At 47.3% G+C, this 18,115-nt stretch overlaps 1 protein-coding gene across 2 annotated transcripts in view; it reads right to left on the bottom strand.

Annotated features, from left to right (window-relative positions):
* The window catches only part of XAB2 (XPA binding protein 2), a 711,598-nt gene that overhangs the window by 22,032 nt on the left and 671,451 nt on the right, over positions 1 to 18,115 (bottom strand). The window lies entirely within an intron of this gene.

Raw genomic sequence — 18,115 nt, 5'->3', positions numbered from 1 at the left:
CTCATCGGAATATGTTTCACACTGATGAACTTAATCTGTTCCTTGTTGTCCATCCCGTGCTTTAATGCCCAGTGTTCTTGCAAGGACAGTCTCTTGTCAGGTATTATAGACATATTAAGATGTTCTTTGATACAAAATCTAAGTTCAGAGATAGTAGATCCCACATACAGTTTGTCACAAACACAAATTACAATGCAAACCACATATTTGGTTCTACAATGAATCATGTCTTCAATCAGTAACCTTTGATTATCACTGGTCACACAACCACATTGCACATTGTTCATAGCATACTTACATATAGAGCAGTTCATACATTTGAAAAAACCTTTTACTGGCAATCCACTAACAGCACCCTTTTGTATAGAGTGTTTCTTATTACTCATAAAGTTGGGACTATTTTGGTTTCTTTCTTAACTATTCCAGGGAAACCTGGTTTGCAAGGGGTTGCTCCTCTTTTTCGACTTTTGATTGACAACGCGTTTGAATGGCATCAAGGAGCCATCACTGATAGAACGTATCTCTTGTGGGCCAACTTACTAATGATCTATTTTTTGATATTTTTGTGATTCGATAATAAAGTATCATAGAACCACAATGATAGAAGGTTGGCTTTCTCTTTTGTAGGTAGACCACCTGACTGTGACTACCCATTTTGTTTATTACCAGTTGAGTAAAATGGTTTAAAATGTGAAGTACCCAGAGGACTAGTGCCACCAAATAGTTAGGTAAGAATTAGACGCATTGCTTTTTTCTAATCATTGACTTTGGTATAGTCATAGTAATGCCATTTTGGTGCCCGCAGGGTGGTGCATGTGGAGCATTGGGGTACAGAGTTCTCATCTGGGCATTTTGCTATTAACAATAACAGTGAAAGTCTGCACTTGCATGTTCTGAACACTCACAAGGAATAGTAGGTCTGTCACCACTCCCTTTTATTCTTCTGATTTCTTGTACTGTCAATTCAATTATTTATCTTTGTTGTAATTCATTGTCCCCCTGTCCCCACCCTGTTGCCCTGTGGCTGCTTTGAAACAGTTTTGCTAATTGTGACAAATAAATAAATAAAAAAACAATTTATGAATGGAATTTGAATATTGTCCTGTGATTTGGTTTTTCTGAAAATTGTTTTCTCTTGTATTTTTCCAACAATTTGTCTTATTTTCCCCTCTCGCTTTAGGATTCATGCCCAAACGGACGACTGTGGAATAGGAATGAATATACTGTAAATATGTATTTGCATTTACTGGGGAGTTCCTATTGTTTATAGTACTCACCCCTAGTTTAGATTTCTTTGGAAGTGGAGTGGTGTTTCTAGATTTTTCTTAAAGGGTACAGTTAAGGGTACTGATAGAGCAGAATATTAATGCTTTATTATCTTAAACAAAAACATACACATTCCAAAACATAAGCAGCAATTTTAAAATGGCTGCACACTACCAAACGCCACTAAAACGTCATTGTGTTGACATACGCCATAACATCACTCCGCTACACGGATCAGGCATTGTGGAGGAGAAGACAATCGTATCTTCCCATTCCTGCACAAGGTAAATAATGGTTCCTTTTTTTTGCATTTGTTGCATTTTTAAATTTTTGGTTTCTTTAAAAAGAGGGGGGGGTTGAATTTAGAGTTAATGCACCGCTTTCTTGCTTACTTAACGTTTGGCACTCAAAAGTAGCAGGAAGCAAATGTCACTTAAGTAACTTCATCAATGAAAACAGTATGAAGGTTGGCCAATTGGATGAGCACATAGGACTATAATAGCACACAATTAGTTCCTTTTCACTAGTATGAGTTAACTAGTGATTGTCAAAAACAGAATACTTACATGAATTCAAATTCACTTTATAGATGATTAACTCCAGAAGACCATCTGTACCCTTTAAGAGAAATCTAGAAACACCACCCCATCTTTCAATTTCCAAAGAAATCTAAACTAGGGGTGAGTACTATAAACAATAGGAACTTTTAAAACATGTATTAAGAAGAGAGCCTGGCACTACATCAATGTAATTCTTCTTTCTCTTCTCATCTTTCTTTGCTTTTCTATACTGTTTGTTGATGTCAACTACCTTTGAAAACGGACTCTCTCCTGATGAACCATGGAAACACCTGTGGGGAAGCATGTGTTGAGAGATGTATATTGAAGTTTTGTGCATAGAGAGATGCATATTGAAGCTTTGTGAAACAAGGATGTACCAAAATACTACTAGTGTTTCAGAATAATATCAAATCTGAATAAGTTGTATGACAGACAATACAAAACAAATAATTGTATGACAAATAATATGGATATAAGACATTTCCAATTGTATGATGGATTAATACAATATGGACAAAGTAAACAACTGTTGTACACAGAATAAATGGAAATTGTACCAAATATAAGCAATTGTGTATGTGATCTTTTCATAAATTAAGAGTAACAGTTAGCGCACAGTCTAAAAACTCAACTCCCCAGTAAATACAAGTATCATTTATTGTTACGGTTGCAATAAAAGTGCTAGACGTGCTGATAACAGTGGAGCCATATTATGTGGACTCGCCCAAGAGACGTAAGAAGCTGACCGTGACCGGAAATCAGGTATATAGATGTAAATATGTATTGTTCATATAATCTTTGGTGCATTTAGTATTAGGGACACCAAAGAGCACGATATATAGGTAACCTGTGGATGGAGGCAGTTTGTATCTCTGTTTTGAGTTCTACAAAAACAAAAAAAAACAAATCTTTTGGTAGACGATTAAGCACATTAGCCTGGAAAAAGACCTACGGGGTGTAACATTTGCACATGCTCTAAAAAGTTTATGTTGGTACATGATTTTGATATTTCATTTTGAGTATACTATGCGTTATTTTTCAAATATACATGACTGAGTATGAATTGTGTTTCTATATAGACCTGAGAATCTAATAAACTATAATAAGGTTACTTTGATAACTGCTAACCAAGCTTATCTCGAACCTGGAATTCTTTCTGCATTTTGCATAGGTTGTTTTGTGGTGTTACAGCCACAGATGCTGCTGGTTTATTCATCTTACACAAACATTTTTATATTGCTCATTTGAACAATATTAGATCAAGTTAGGAGCGTGCTCTTGTCCCTGATAAACACTAAGATTCTTTACAAAAAAATCAACTGTGGTCTGAAAGCCCAGAAGGTCTACTCTTGATGGCAACTGCCAGGAAAAGTGAGATCCAGGAATTGCGAACCTCGCAGAATTATGAGTGACTGTAATTAATATTTTCGGAGGAATGTTTTTCCAGACCTCGACGAGACCAGGACCGCTGGACCAAAGAAACTGGCTTTTGATCCCTGCAAACTCACCTTTCACTTGTTTTGTTCTCCTTGGATACCTACCCTTGTTCAATGAGAAACATCCCTAGCTGGTTTACCCTTACTACTACCCCTGTGTTTTGAATAGATGTGTTTGGTTTGAAAACTCATGAGCCTCAAAGTTATCTATTGATCCCCTGGTCCATGGCAGACAGGAGGAGAATTGGGGTACACCACCAGCGCAGGGTTAGAAGAGCAGTGGCACTGAGAATGCCTGAAAGGAAACCCATCAATTCCATACTGATCAGACATGTGCCTAGTCATATCTGTGAAAAAAATGTTCCATACTTTTTCAAAGACCTCTTTCTTTCCCTGAAGTATAAAAACTATTTGCTTTATTTGTGTTTAGACAAATCGACAATGCATATTCCCAATTTCATAGAATCAGGTTTTTCTTTTGTGACCTGCAGACCTTGTTTGGCTTTTTTTCCAACTTGATTCAAGTACTTGTACTTCAAATAAATTAGGAATGTTGCAGTTTGCCTAATGAGCAATTATCTTCAGCAATACACCCAACTGCTACAGCGGGTGCCAGGGTACCGCACCTTTTAATGCTTAAGACAGATATAGGCTAGCCTGAACTGTGTGTCAGTGAAAGCGATCTATAGTAATCGATTAAGCAGATTGTACAGAATTTGAAAAAGAGCAGACATGTATGCGTTTTATTAATATGTATCCATTACATAGGCAACATGTATTTGTACTTTCTTATAGAATGACTTAATAAAGGTTTTTAGAAAACATGTATAGACACAAGATAATTCTTAACGTGCCAAGAGCTCCTTTCTATAAGGATTTAGCACATCTGAAGTAGCTGGAGTCCAACACCACAGGTGTCACGCCTCTTAGAAAGTGCTGGTCTTTATGGCACCGTTGGGTTCGGAGACATCCAGCGTCCATTTTCACACCCAGGATGGCAGCTGCTACCACCCGCTACAGTCTCGCTGCTTGGCTCCCACACAGCGACTCGGCTCCACCCTCTCGACCGAGCACAGCATATCAACCTCACTTCACAACGAACAGACGCGTTGCTACTACTACCTACCAACACTACATGAGTTCGGATCTAGGGTTTATTCCTATCTGTCCTTAACATGTTCTGTGTTTCTAATATCTCTTCCTGTCTGTCTCCCGTACCAGCTCCCGTTACTTCCCAGTGGTAGCACAAACTGCAGCACCCATACCGTAGCGCTTCCACTCGCCGTTCGAACCCTCTATCTCCCAAGGGAAACTTGCGGGTCGCCTCGGAACCTCAATCACGATCATTCTTCGATCTCATATGAGGTATGAAGCCGGGGCTGACTTTTTCTTATCTCCCTTCCACTGTACCACTATTCTGACGTTGTTTCTCCCTCTATCGCAGTCAATCTTACACTTCTGCCAAACGACAGAACTTCTATTTAAACTACAGTTCAACAGTCAGACCATTCCTACCACAGGTACTCCTTGTTCATTCTCGCCCTCTATCTTGATCGGCCCTAATTAAACCTATTTCTCTATCATAGTGCAGTCTTCCGAGGTTTTCCAGACGCAGAGACTCCGGTGTCCCGTACTCTTATCTTCCGGTCCGCAAAACAAGGGGTTTACCATACCTTCTCCTTCTTACATGATCCTACTCTACCAGCCACCATTACTTACTGTGTATTGTCCACTTTCCTTGTAGTCTACAGTACGAGGTAACCTCACCTGGAATCTCCACTGCCACAGGACACTAGAAGCAGACGATCGACTGACACACAGGGTTTCTTCCCCCCAAGGGTTTCCCTGGATTCTCTCTCTGCCTCCGGGGCTTCGCCACGGGAGAGGAAGGAGGGTTCAGTGGAATTCACACCAGCTTCGTCTTTCCCGAATCCCGGTCACAAGTGGGTGCGAATACTCAGCTCGTTCGGTGAGTAAGCTCTAAGGTTTCTTTCCTTGTCATTACCACTGTTTAAACATATTGAATGGTACATTTATAACAATAGGATTCCAGGAGATCTGGGATAATTTCATGACACAAAGATAATAGAGGGCGACACGCTGCGAGGTACGGAAGTGGTCCATGTTCAATGTGACGTGGCACTCAGATATGCAGTACATGCTAGCAACTCAGTGTCTAAAAAGTGAGTTTTTGGCTTGCGTCACATCTAGGCCGAATTGTGAATATTAGCTAGGATCACATCTAGACAGAACTGTGAAGATTAGCCGGTGCCACATCTAGACAGAATTGTGAATACTAGCCTGTGTCACATCTAGACAGAAGAACAAGTTACTCTCTTACCTGGTAACGTTCTTTCGATGGGATGGTCCGACGACGTATTCCATATCTATGACATGTAATCACCACAGCTGAGCTGCTTCGGAAAATCCTCTGCGTCCTGCGTCGATGACGTCGATACGCCGCCCTCGAGGACCTCCTCCGACGGCCGACATCACTGGATGTTATAAGTAGGACGCATGACGCCCGTAGCCTCAGTTGTAGTTTTTTTCCCAGAACGTGTGGCACCAGTCTTCTGCCAATCTGACACACAAAGCCTTGCGGAAACGTAAGCTGCAATCGCATAAGAAATTCTGTACTGGGGAAGGCAGGGAGGGAGCGATATGTAATACGTCGTCAGACCATCCCATCGAAAAAACGTTACCAGGTAAGAGAGTAACTTGGTCTTCGAGGGGATTGGGTCCTCTGACGTATTCCATATCTATGACAGACTCCCAAAGCAGTACCAATGCAAGGAGGTAGGAAAAGAATTTAGAAAACAGAAATTTAGAATGCCCAATCAAATTGCGGAGTAAAGGACTGCCTTGCCAAAGGCCAGATCCTGCCCACAGACGGAATAGAGGGAGTAGTGACATACAAAAGTATGTACCGACACCCAGGTGGCTGCATCACAGATGTTACGGATAGGAACACCCCTCTGTAGGGCAGTAGAGGCAGCCATACCCCTGGTAGAATGGTCCCGCAAGCTGACCGGTGGGTCCTTACCCGCCAAGCGCTAACACTCAGAGATAGCCAAAATAATCCAGCGAGACAAAGTCTGTTTCGTCACAGCTTGTCCCAACCGCTTACCAGCGTAACCAATGAAGAGGTGATCGTCCACTCTGGCCTGGGACATGCGTGAAATATAAAAGCTTAACGCTCTCCTAGGATCAAGCCTATGGAGCCTCTCTTCTTACCACGATGTGGAGGAGGATAAAATGCTGGAAGAACAACCTTCTGGTCTAAATGAAATTCCGACACCATCTTCGGAAGAAAGGAAGGACAAACTCGAAGGACAACTCTGTCCTTATGAAACACAGTGAAGGGTGGCTTAACTGAAAGTGCCTGTAACTCACTCATTCTGCGAGCAGAAGTGACCGCAACCAAAAATACAGTTTTAAGAGTTAACAGTCTCAAAGGGCATGAATGGAAAGGCTCAAACGGAGCACCCATCAGAAACTTGAGAACAAGGTTCAAATCCCAACCGGGCACCTGGAAAGGTGACGGAGGGAACACATTAGTGAGCCCTTTCAGAAACTGAGAAATTAAAGGAATTTTAAAATAGGAACACACTTCAGATGAGCGCTTAAATATGGACAGCGCCACCAGGTAACCTTTAACGGTACCCACTTGCAAGCCCCTGTGGGCCAAAGAAAGCAAAAAAGACAGAACCATGGGAATGTCACATGCAAAAGGATCCACATTCTTAACCCTGCACCAGTCGCATAACTTACGCCAACGGCAACGGTACAGGGACTTTGTTGCGGGCCGTCTGGCCGAGAGCAACACCTCCATCACGTCTTCAGGGAGGTCCCAATCCTTATACCTCAACCTTTCAGAAACCAAGCGTGAAGGTTGAGGGATCTGACCTCTGGATCGAGAGCCTGAACCCCCTCCCATGAGAGCAGATCGTCTCAGTAGGGAAGACGACATGCAGGGCAGATGGACAAGTCGAGAAGGTCCGGGTACCACGTCCTCCGGGCCCACGCTGGAGCATTGAGGATCATCCGGGAACCGAACCTCCGTAACCTCCGCAGTACTTGCGGGATGACGGGGACTGGAGGAAATGCATACAGCAGTGGGAATGACCACTCCACCATGAACGCGTCTCCTAAGGCTCCTTTTGGAGGAAATTCCCGCGAGCAGAACCTCTCGCACTTCCGGTTGACACTGGAGGCTAAGAGATCCAATTGAGGGGTCCCCCAAAGGGAGATGATCTCCAGGAGAATCTCATGAGCCAACTCCCACTCGTGAGAGATCGCGCTCTGCCTGCTCAGAGCGTCCGCCGTCTCGTTTTCGTCTCCGGCCAGATAAACTGCTGAGATCGAAACTTCTTGCTGGATTGCCCAGAACCAGAGCTGCATCGCCTCCCTGCACAGAGGAAGTGACCCCCCCTCTCTCCCTTTTTGTTGAGGTAGTGCATGGCCACCGTGTTGTCCGTCAGGATATTCTTCCCTCGCACAGTCGGCAGAAAAGCCTTCAGGGCTAGCCTGACGGCCCTCAGCTCCAACAGATTGATATGGAGTCTGGACTCCGATGGAGACCAACGACCGCTGACTGTCAACTCGTAGGCATGAGCTCCCCATCCCGCGAGGGATGGGTCCGTCACGATTGTCACCTCCGGCCAGGGTAGCCAAAATGGAACCCCCTTCATCAGAATGTCCTCGACGGCCCACCACAGAAGGTCCTGGGCGACCGAGGACGGCACCTGAACAGGGTCCGACAACCTACCGGAGGACTGAGACCACTGGAGCTTGAGTGCCCATTGCAAAGATCTCATCCGCAACCTGGCCTCTGGCACCAGAAGAATGCAGGATGCCATGAGGCCGAGCAATCTCAAGAACTCGAACGCTGGGAGACTCTGCGCAAGCTGAAACTTGTGCACCATCTGCTGAATGTGATGAGCCCTCACCTGGGGAGGAAAACACTGCCCCAGGGACGTGTCGAGCACAGCTCCGATGTACTGGAGCCTCTGAGTTGGTGTCAAATGGGACTTCTTTAAGTTGAGGGAGAAGCCCAGCTTGTGGAGGGAGTAGCAGGTGACTGACAGATGATCCAGGACTTGCTTGGGAGAGCGCGCCCTGATCAACCAATTGTCCAGGTAGGGGTAGACGTGAATCCCCTTTTCCTGAGGTGTGCTGCTACCACCACTACCATGAGCTTGGTGAAGACCCTCGGGGCGGAGGTCAATCCGAACAGCAGGACCCGAAATTGAAAGTGCAAGTCAACAACCGCGAACCTCAGGTACTTCTTGTGCTTTGGATGTATCGGCACATGGAAATAAGCGTCCTTGAGGTCGAGAGACACCAACCAGTCCTGAAGTTGAAGGGCCTGGAGGACTTGAGAGAGAGTAACCATCTTGAACTTGTCCTTCCTGAGGAGTTTGTTCAAACCACGCAAGTCCATGATGGGTCTCAAACCCCCGTCTTTCTTAGAAATAAAAAAATATGGGGAATACTATCCCTTGTTCCTCTCCGCTATAGGCACCAGTTCTATGGCGCCTTTCTCCAGCAGGGATTGAATTTCTGCGCAAGGAGCGGATCCGGACTCTTCAAAGAGAGATTCCCCAGTGGATTGTCTTGAGGCCTCTGCCGGAAAGGAAGACAGTAGCTGTGGGTTATGATCTCCAGAACCCACACATCTGAAGTAATGGCACGCCACTCTACAAGATGCTGCGCCAGCCTTTCCTCAACCGGCGAACCATGGGACATGGCCTCATGACTGAGCTGAAGCGGCTGCGGCGTTGTCTGAGGGCAAAGAGGCAACAGCCCGAACGGCCTTGGCCCCTCGAGTACCTTGTTTTCCACCTCTGGCACTCCTACGGTGGACCCTTTTACTGGCAGCTCCTCTCGCTTTACCAAAGGCTGAGTAATAAGGAATAACGAAAGGAACCTCCCTTCCATTGCTGTCCCCTAGGACGAAAAGGCAGAGGTTGGCGAACTGCAGCGCCCAACGACTTCGCTGCAGCTTTGGAGGTCTGCAACCTCTCAAGGCTCTCGTCAGCCTTGCTGCCAAAAAGATGTTCCCCGTCAAAGGGCATGTTGAGGAGCCGGGCCTGCACATCAGGAGCAAACCCAGACTTCCACAACCACGCAAACCTGCGTGTCACGGTGCTCGCCGCCATGGACCGGCTGACGCAATCTGCCATGTCCAAACCCGACTGAACGGCCTCACACATGGCATCCTTGCCATCCTGAACCATAGCAAGGAAACCAACCATCCCGTTCATCCCCTTCGGGAATATGTTCAGCCGCCAAGGAAACACAGTTCCACAGAGTGTGCGTGAAACGTGACAAGGCACATACGGAGTTGTCCGCCTGAAGCGCCATATCTCCCGTAGAAAACACTTTCTTCGCCCAGCCGTCAAAATGCTTGTCGTCCCTATCAGGAGGGATGGTAGGATACGACGCATGCTTTGCCGGGGCCGTAGCCGCCTGCACCACCAAACTCTCCGGAGTGGAGTGCTTGGTCAAGTAGCAGGGGTCGTTACTGGCTGGGCGGTATTTTCGCAGCAAAGACTTGCCCACTGCCGGGAGACTCTCCGGAGCAGTCCAAGCCGCCGCCGCCACCCTCCTCTGTAGAGCCACATGGAACAGCAGTACCGGGTCAGTTGGTGGACCTTGGTTGAGGATATCCGTAAGGTCATCCTGAAGAAAATCCCCTGGGGGAGCAGACCATCCCAAGTACTCGGTGACCCTAGAAATAAGGCGCCGGTACGAGGAGTCGGCATGAGTGCCAGGCTCAGGCCTACAAAATTCCACCTCCGGAGAGGTATCCAGCCCACTGGCATCGTGCAGGGACTGCTGCAGATCCTCAATCTGGATATGGCGCGAGAGAATCTCGTCTGGCACCGTATCAGGAACCATGCCATCATCAGAGCCCTCATCCACCTCTGAAATAAACTCAAGATGGCAGTAAGAAGGCACAGAATGTGGAACAAAGCCATGCTTGACCTTGGCCAGAGCCTTCCTAGGGGGTTCCACCGAGCCCCGGGGTACCCCCTTCGAAACAGCCTGGAAAGGCGTCTAGTGAATCGGCGTCGACGCTGAACGCGGCGTAGACGCCATCGATGGCGTCGACATAGGCCTTGAGGCCAGAGCCCCGAGCGTGTCCCTCGACAGCCTGGGTGCCGATGGCGTCGATGACTTCTTCGGAGGCGGGGCCTCGAAAGAGTCGGTCGATGACCTCGGCGCCACCGGCGTCGACGTCTTCCTCGAAGACACCACAGGTGCACACGGTCCCGAGCGCGTCGAGGACCGGGACCTGGACCGGGCATGACGAGAACGATTCCCCTTGTCCGAGCGGGACCTCTCCTGCGAATCGTGCCGACCACCAGAGCCCGAAGGCGTGCTAGCGGTGTCTCTCGACCGATCACGACCGACCCCACTCGGAGGCGCAGACGGACCAGTGCCCTGCGATTCAAGAATCGCTAACATTTTCTTCCTGAAGGAAGCCCATTCCTCCGGCATCGCATGCTTGGTGGGATAAGCGACCCGCCGACGGGCGGAGTCCTCGGATGAGGATGGGGAAGGCGACCGATGATGGTGCTTCCGAGAGTGCCTCGAAGAGGCAGAGGAGTGGCGGGATCGACTCCGGGACCGAGACCCACTGCGTCCTACTTATAACATCCAGTGACGTCGGCCGTCGGAGGAGGTCCTCGAGGGCGGCGTAGCGACGTCATCGACGCAGGACGCAGACGCCGAAGATTTTCCAAAGCAGCACAGCTGTGGTGATTACATGTCATAGATATGGAATACGTCGGAGGACCTAATCCCCTCGAACTATGAAGATTAGCCGGTGTCACATCTAGACAGATTTGTGAATATTAGCTTGCGTCACATCCAGACAGAATTGTGAAGAGTAGCCCAGAGTCACATCCAGACAGAATTGTGAATATTAGCTTGCCTCACATCCAGACAGAATTGTGAAGAGTAGCCTTGAGTCACATATAGACAGAATTGTGAAAATTAGCATGCATTACATCTAGGTGGATTTGTGGATATCAGTATGCACCCCATCTAGATAGTGATGCCACTAAACAACCCTAATAATAAAAAAATCTCACCCCTCTGCTTATACCTCTCAAACTCTGTGGTCGAAGTGTATGAAAAGAAGAAGTGGAACTATGTTCCCTACTGGTCTGCACCGCTCCCCACAAACCCCATCGCCACGCCCCCTCCCATGCATTATACAAACCCCAAAACACATGTGCATGCTGTTTAAGGGAACATCCAGTGCAGTGCACTGAAAGTGCAAGTTTCAACTTCTTCCTACACTTTTATTTTAAAACGAAACAGTTCTGGAACAGTTTCTTTTTAAAATAAAAAGTATAGGAATGGTAAAACGTGATTAAAAGAAGTAGAGGAGCACCGTTCCCGATCGCTCCCACCCACTTCGACCACTGCTCAAACTCTGACCTTAACACAACCTTACCTCTAAAGCACAACAAACTGTGCTCACTTCACTACACCGCAACAAAAGACCAAATGACACATAGCCTTTCACAACAGCACATGAAGGCAACCAACCGAAAACACACCTAAGCTCAGAGAACGGTGTAAACCAAATTGAGGCTGCCACCTGCACTTCACAGCTCCCTTGCTCATTTCTCCCAGTCAGTCCTACTAACTTAACCTACCCTCTTGATTTTCAGATCTGCCAGAGGAACACTTCGGTGGTGACACTGCACGGTATGAATATCCATTAACATAACATGTGTGTCTGTGTGAGCAAATGGCAGATAGCAGGGGCTGCTCTCCCTAGGCGCACTGGTTTGTTGACGGGTGTCCCTGGAGGCCAACCCTCGTAAGACATGTGGGCAAGGATGTGAGCCTTATGTGGACATTTCCTGGGTGAACCCTGTGAATGAATAGTGCAGGATTGAACGAGAAGGCTGGAATGCATTGATGGTTAAGGCTTTGACTGGAATCCACAATCCAGGCCAAGTCTGGGAATACACTTACCAAGTTTGAAAGAGTCAGCCCACAGGCGATTGTGAGATTTCCTCTCAGACTTGTAAGAACATCTTTAATGTTTGACCCTTGTCTTTCTCCCCAGGGGATCTTGGGCCCCAGGAGGGGATATATAAAGGATTCCACAGAGCCCCCTCTGTTAGGGAGAATTCTCAAAAATGTGCTAATTCCCTTCACCTTAGAGACCTCCAGCAACTTTGCTGGATTTTGACGACTTGATTTTTTTTACCTGGAGAGATGTGTAACCCTTTTTCCCACTCTCTCATGCATTTTGTTATGTGTTTTACCTTGGTGTTTTCTTGGTTATGGAGTCTAACCAACTCCATAGGCATCATCTTTTGCAATTGTGTCACACAGCACCTTCAGTGCAGTGACACAGGGAAGCCTTTCAGGCTTTCCTCAAGGTTTAACGACCATCTCTGGGATAAACTACTGTTTCCCAGAGTAGGTAAAGTGAAATGGACTTTACTAGTCTTTTAAATTCCTAGACCCAGCACACCCTATCTTACAATAGAGTGCTGGAGGGGTTACTTAGTATCCCCTGTGTCTAGATACTCATGTAGCAGTCAAATGCTACCCTTTCCTCTCAGAATGACTGGTGGCAGTGGTTTTACAACGAACTACCATGATTTTTCCCAAACGCACACTATTCGTAGCTTCAGTAACATTAAATCGCGGGAGCCATGTTTTTCAAGATGCCGTCTGAGCCCCCTTTGTTAAAACAGGTCCCAGTCTTCTTTTTTCGCCATTTCTTTGTGGAAAGGTCCTTCTAGAGATTTTCTCTGCACGCCAACCAAGGTTTGGTCTCTTTGTTAATTCGCCTTTGGCGGGTTTCAGGAGTGAGGACCGCCTCTGGCGCCCAAGTGTCTGGGGTGGGCAGGAAATGAGGGAGGTGCTCTAAACTCCCGCTGCTTAGTCTCCTAGGAGACCCAAATCCACTCTGTGGTGATTGGCTGGCTGACTATCCGGCAAGGACACCCCTGCTGGGTGAGTGACAGCTGGGATGGAATGAATGGGCGAGAACTGAATAAAAGGCGAGTCTCTAGGCTTGGAAGGCAGAGTCGACCACTGGACGAAGGGACCTAAGAGCTTGAAGAGGACGGCTGCTGCAACTCCTGGTTTGTTGGTTTGCCCGGTGAAGCCCTGCTGCAGGTCTGAATCGCCAAGTTCTAATCGACAGAGAAGCCCTGCAAAGGAAGACTTCTCCCTTTGAGTTGGTGGGACCAATCAACTCCAAAGTAAGCCACCTGGACACCCCTCTCGGAGCTGGTTGAATTTACTCAGAGTTGCTGCAAGAAACCGTAGGACCAGGGAGAGGGACACCAGTTTGAGTGCGTTGCTTACAGCCACCGGAATTGAAGTTTGCCAGTTGCAAGCTTTTGACCAGTCCCAGTGCAGTGCACGAGTCACCCGACGTCCTCCCTCTTGTCTCCAAGACTGAGGCCCAGGTACAGCGAGATCTGCAGGAACTGCCAGGAACAGAAGTCTGATGATGTCCTGCTGCCTCTGTTTCTTAATTGTAAGGTACTGTGAAATAAGACAGAGAACTTACCTCTCGCGCTGAAAGTGCTTGAAACTTTTGCAACTCGCAGGCCTAATCAGCTTGTGACCCAACATATGATGATTCTTTTTAAAAACTACTTCTTAGAACTTGTGCAGAGACTTTACCATTTACTTACCAGAACCGCTTTATCCTATCCAAGACTTTAGCCCATTGACTTTGGCCTAGCCTATTGAATTGAATTGACTCTTCTGATGAACTCAAAGTATTTGCACTGTCTAAGAATAATTGTAGCCTTTTTATGTTCTGATAACCTTTACCTTTTACTCCTCTTGAAAAGTATTGAAGCATATTTGTGTATTATTATATAATTGCCTCCTAATGAATGTTTTATAACTGACTGATAAATTAATAAATATTTATCCAAAAAACCTTGAGTGTAAGAATTTATTTCAACACCTGTGATTGTAGACCTCTGTGTAACATCATTATGTTCACATTCCCCTTTTGAGATAAGCCCGGCTGCTCAGCCCCGTAGTCATAGTTGTGCGTAGTGTTCCCAAAGGGTACTGCATACAAGCTTTGCCTAACACCCTCCACGTGCCCGAGGTCATCATATTTCCTCATGTCAGGGTGCAGTAGTACACAGACCCTATCTGGTCTAGAGGAGGTGTGACCCAGAGGACAAGTTGCAGAGTACAGCACCAGCCGACTGAAGAAATCAGTGGCAGTCAGGATGCCAGAAACAAGGACTTCTCTCTAAGGGCTCAAATATGCTCAGGGAGGGAGCCAGACACATAATGGGAGTCAGAGAACCTGTGGATGGCTACTCACATTGATGGATGCTGCAGCAAAGGTCCGGGAATTGTGGGACAAGGGTCCTTATTCTGTTGGGACTGGGTCTAGCTATGTCCCAGTTCAGTGCTCTGATATGGTACTCTGAGCCTCCGTGGGTGAGAAGAACAGAAGACTGGTATCAGCAATGTTGGAGGAACCCCTGCAAGCAAGCATGACAAGGAAGGCATAGCAAAAAGCAGCATACAGGAAACACAGCTGTGATCCATTAAGGCAGATCAAATGAGGGCGGGAAAGAGTTTTGATGGAGCAGCAGCAAGCCACTCTTTTCCGGAAAGAGAAGAGGGGTCTCTCTCCTCAGGTCCTGTAAACAACACAAAGACAAGGATTCTTCCGAAGGGCGCTAGGGGTTGCTGACTCAGATGTTCCAGCTCAGGAGGCCAGGAAGAAAGAGAGGAAGAGCTTAAGACAAACCACCACCCCTGTCTCCCAGCATGCATAGACATACGTAGATAGCCTCAGCAGAAGAATCAAAACTACGGCTGGTACAGCAGGAGCACCTGTCATGATCTCTGCTTCCAAAAGGCCAGGACTTACTCAACTGCCTTGGAAGCAGACCCATAACCCAGGTTGCGAGTGCCAGCCAGTCCCAATTGGGACCTTTTGGACCCTGTCCTGGCGCCAGTGGCGCCAGGCTCATAAATATGCCCAGTCCCAGCGCTGCAAGTGCCGGGCTCATAATGCTTGGGTGGACTTACCTGCAGCAGACCATGCTGCTTACTTACCTGCCAGTTGAACCCCTGATCCTCTTCTGTTTGGGACTACTTTTCCTGTTGGGTGGGGCAGGAGCCACTCCCTAGGTTCAGAACACTGGAACTCTTCTGGAAAGCAGGAACTCTTTTCTTACCTAGGCGTGGCTGTGGAAGGAGACACCTAAGCACTACAGGAGGCTATTTAAACCACACCCGATGGATGAATCTTGCTTTGCGTTATTCTGCATCCTCTGCAGCAGAACGCTCATCGTGTCTTCTGCATCTGATCCTGGGCCTAAAGGAAAAAGGCTTACCATCCTGAATCCAGTCTTCAGCAACATCTTTAAAGACAAGAAAGAACTGGTTAGCACTACGGTCTTCAGTGACAGCGCATCTCTTACCTGGTCCATCGGCTGTCATCAACGCCTCGCGCAGCATTCCTGCATCTGAAAGACAAAGGCTTACCTACTCTTCACGCGCTCCGGAGGTCATCGCACTGCATTCCGGCATCTGAAAGACAAAAGCTTACCAACTCTTCGCACGCTCCGGAGGCCTTCGGCGCTGCATCCCGCATCTGTAAGACAAAAGAAGGTGCGTTTAAAGACATTGGGTAACGTTCAATACTCACGTGCCATTACTCCATCCACGCCGAACTCAGTGGGCATCCCGGCATCCTTCAGCAGCTCCGAACTGGTACCTGCAAAATAAAAGGACAGTTAGTGCGCATCGTGAAGCAAGCAACAAGCGCTTACTTACGCGCTTCCAGGCGCTTCTATTCAGCATACGGGTCCATCCTCAACTCACTTCAGCCAGTCAACCGCCATCGCCGGAACCCTGCAAAATAAGAGACAGCATTACAAAAGACTTTTAAAGACATTTGAAATATTCGGAACTCACCGTTCGTGAAGTAAACGACGGACAGCAGTCCTCTGAAGTCAAGAGGCCTGCGCTACCTATCCAGTGAAGAAACTGGTTACAGCACCCTGCCCGAGGCAGATGGAGAGCTCGGCGTTCACTTACCTAAGGTGAGAGCGTTAACCTTTGGGGTTCTACAGGAGAGGAGAAAAGGAAAGAGATAGGGACACCCCAATAACCCCAGTTCATTAATCCCATATTTTCTATCTGCAGACATCTTACTCTTCGAGTCAGGCATACAGTGCACAGAGGTCCAGCCCAAAGAGCCAACCGGGTGGTGCACATCACTTTTGAAGATACGGTAGTCGCCCAGTCAAGACCGGCGCCTCTGCGAGAATCAGGTGAGCGTTACAGAACGCAAAGCCTACCGCAAAACTCTCGCCCAGGCGCTATGGAAACCTTGGATACCGACCACCTAGCCCGGTTACTTGGGGAACTAAGGGCAGAAGTGCATGCAGCTCGTCAGGAAACGAATGCTCTAAGAAGGGAACTAATTATTTCCAAGGAGCGAACAGACGATCTTGCTAGACAATTGCTACAGTCACAAGCCGGACAGACCCCGTTACCCGCATTAGGGGCAAATCTTCCTTCAACATTCCCTATGAATCCAGTGCAGATCAACCTACTTGGGAATGTACCTCTGGCTCCGCCCGAACGATTTTCTGGTGACCCAAAGAGGTTTGCAGTATTTATCAATCAGTGCCGGTTGCATTTTTTATGCCGGCCAGCAGCCTTTCCAACTGATCAAGCTAAAGTAGCTTTTGTGCTTTCGTACCTTAGTGGCAGTGCGGCAGACTGGTCGATCCCTCTAGTTAATCAAGATGATCCGGTTCTCCATGATTTTCAAGCCTTTCAGCTTAGTATGGAAAAACTGTTCGCAAGACATTCACAGGGGCAGGCCTTGGACAATGGGCTTCTTTCGTTGCGACAGGGTAATCAAGACCTTTTGGCTTATATTGCATCTTTCAACAGACTAATAGTGGAAACTCAATGGCCTGAGGACAAAAGGATTACGCTGTTTTATAGAGGTCTACGTGGAGAGCTCAAAGACGTTTTAGCCCAAGTAGTGAATCCCCCACAAGACTGTTCGGATTATATAGACTTAGTCGTTCAAATAGATCACAGACTGCAGAACAGGAAGGCCGATCGTTCCAAGTTTGATGCTCGAGTATTTTCCAAACCACCAACTCCTTCCAAAGGAGTAGACTCCGGGGAACCCGTGCAAATAGGGGGCCTGAAAGGACCACTAACACAAAAGGAGCGGGAAAGGAGAAAACAGTTGCAATTATGCCTCTATTGCGGAAACTCAGGGCACTTTATTCGAGACTGTCCGGTGAAACCAGCCAAGAAGGCGGTAGGAGCTCCCGTTACCAAGGTCACAAACTCTGAGCAGGGAAACGACCTCGCCCGACAAGAATAGAGGTCCTCTTGCCGAGCGTTAAAACCAGTTCCGTGACCTCGCATTTCGTGATACCTATGGTCCTCATTAGCCCTGATCATCCAGATCGATTACATGCGATTGAAGCTTACGTCGACAGCGGTGCCATCGGCAATTATGTGGATCAGGAAATGGTTTTGAGGATGAATCTAACTCTTTGTCCCAAGGCTGTAAAGGACGTCATTACTACGGTGGATGGTACGGAGATAGCCTCCGGACCAGTAACGCATACCACTCAAGAAGTGACGCTAGTAAGTCAAGATGGACACCATGAGAAGATCGTGTTCGATGTGATCAAGGCCCCTCAGTTCCAGATTATTCTAGGGATACCTTGGTTAGAAAAACACAATCCTCGGATCGATTGGCGAGCAAGAACGGTTCAGTTCCCAGAATGTGTCTCTACTTGTCACCCTCCACCTGGTGCTGCTCTAGCAGCAATTTCT

This window comes from Ambystoma mexicanum, chromosome 3q, assembly GCF_040938575.1.
Source record: "Ambystoma mexicanum isolate Mex_15411 chromosome 3q, UKY_AmexF1_1, whole genome shotgun sequence".
NCBI lineage: Eukaryota > Metazoa > Chordata > Amphibia > Caudata > Ambystomatidae > Ambystoma > Ambystoma mexicanum.
The sequence above is the reverse complement of the archived record's forward strand: the minus strand, read 5'-3'. Positions and strand labels throughout refer to the sequence as shown.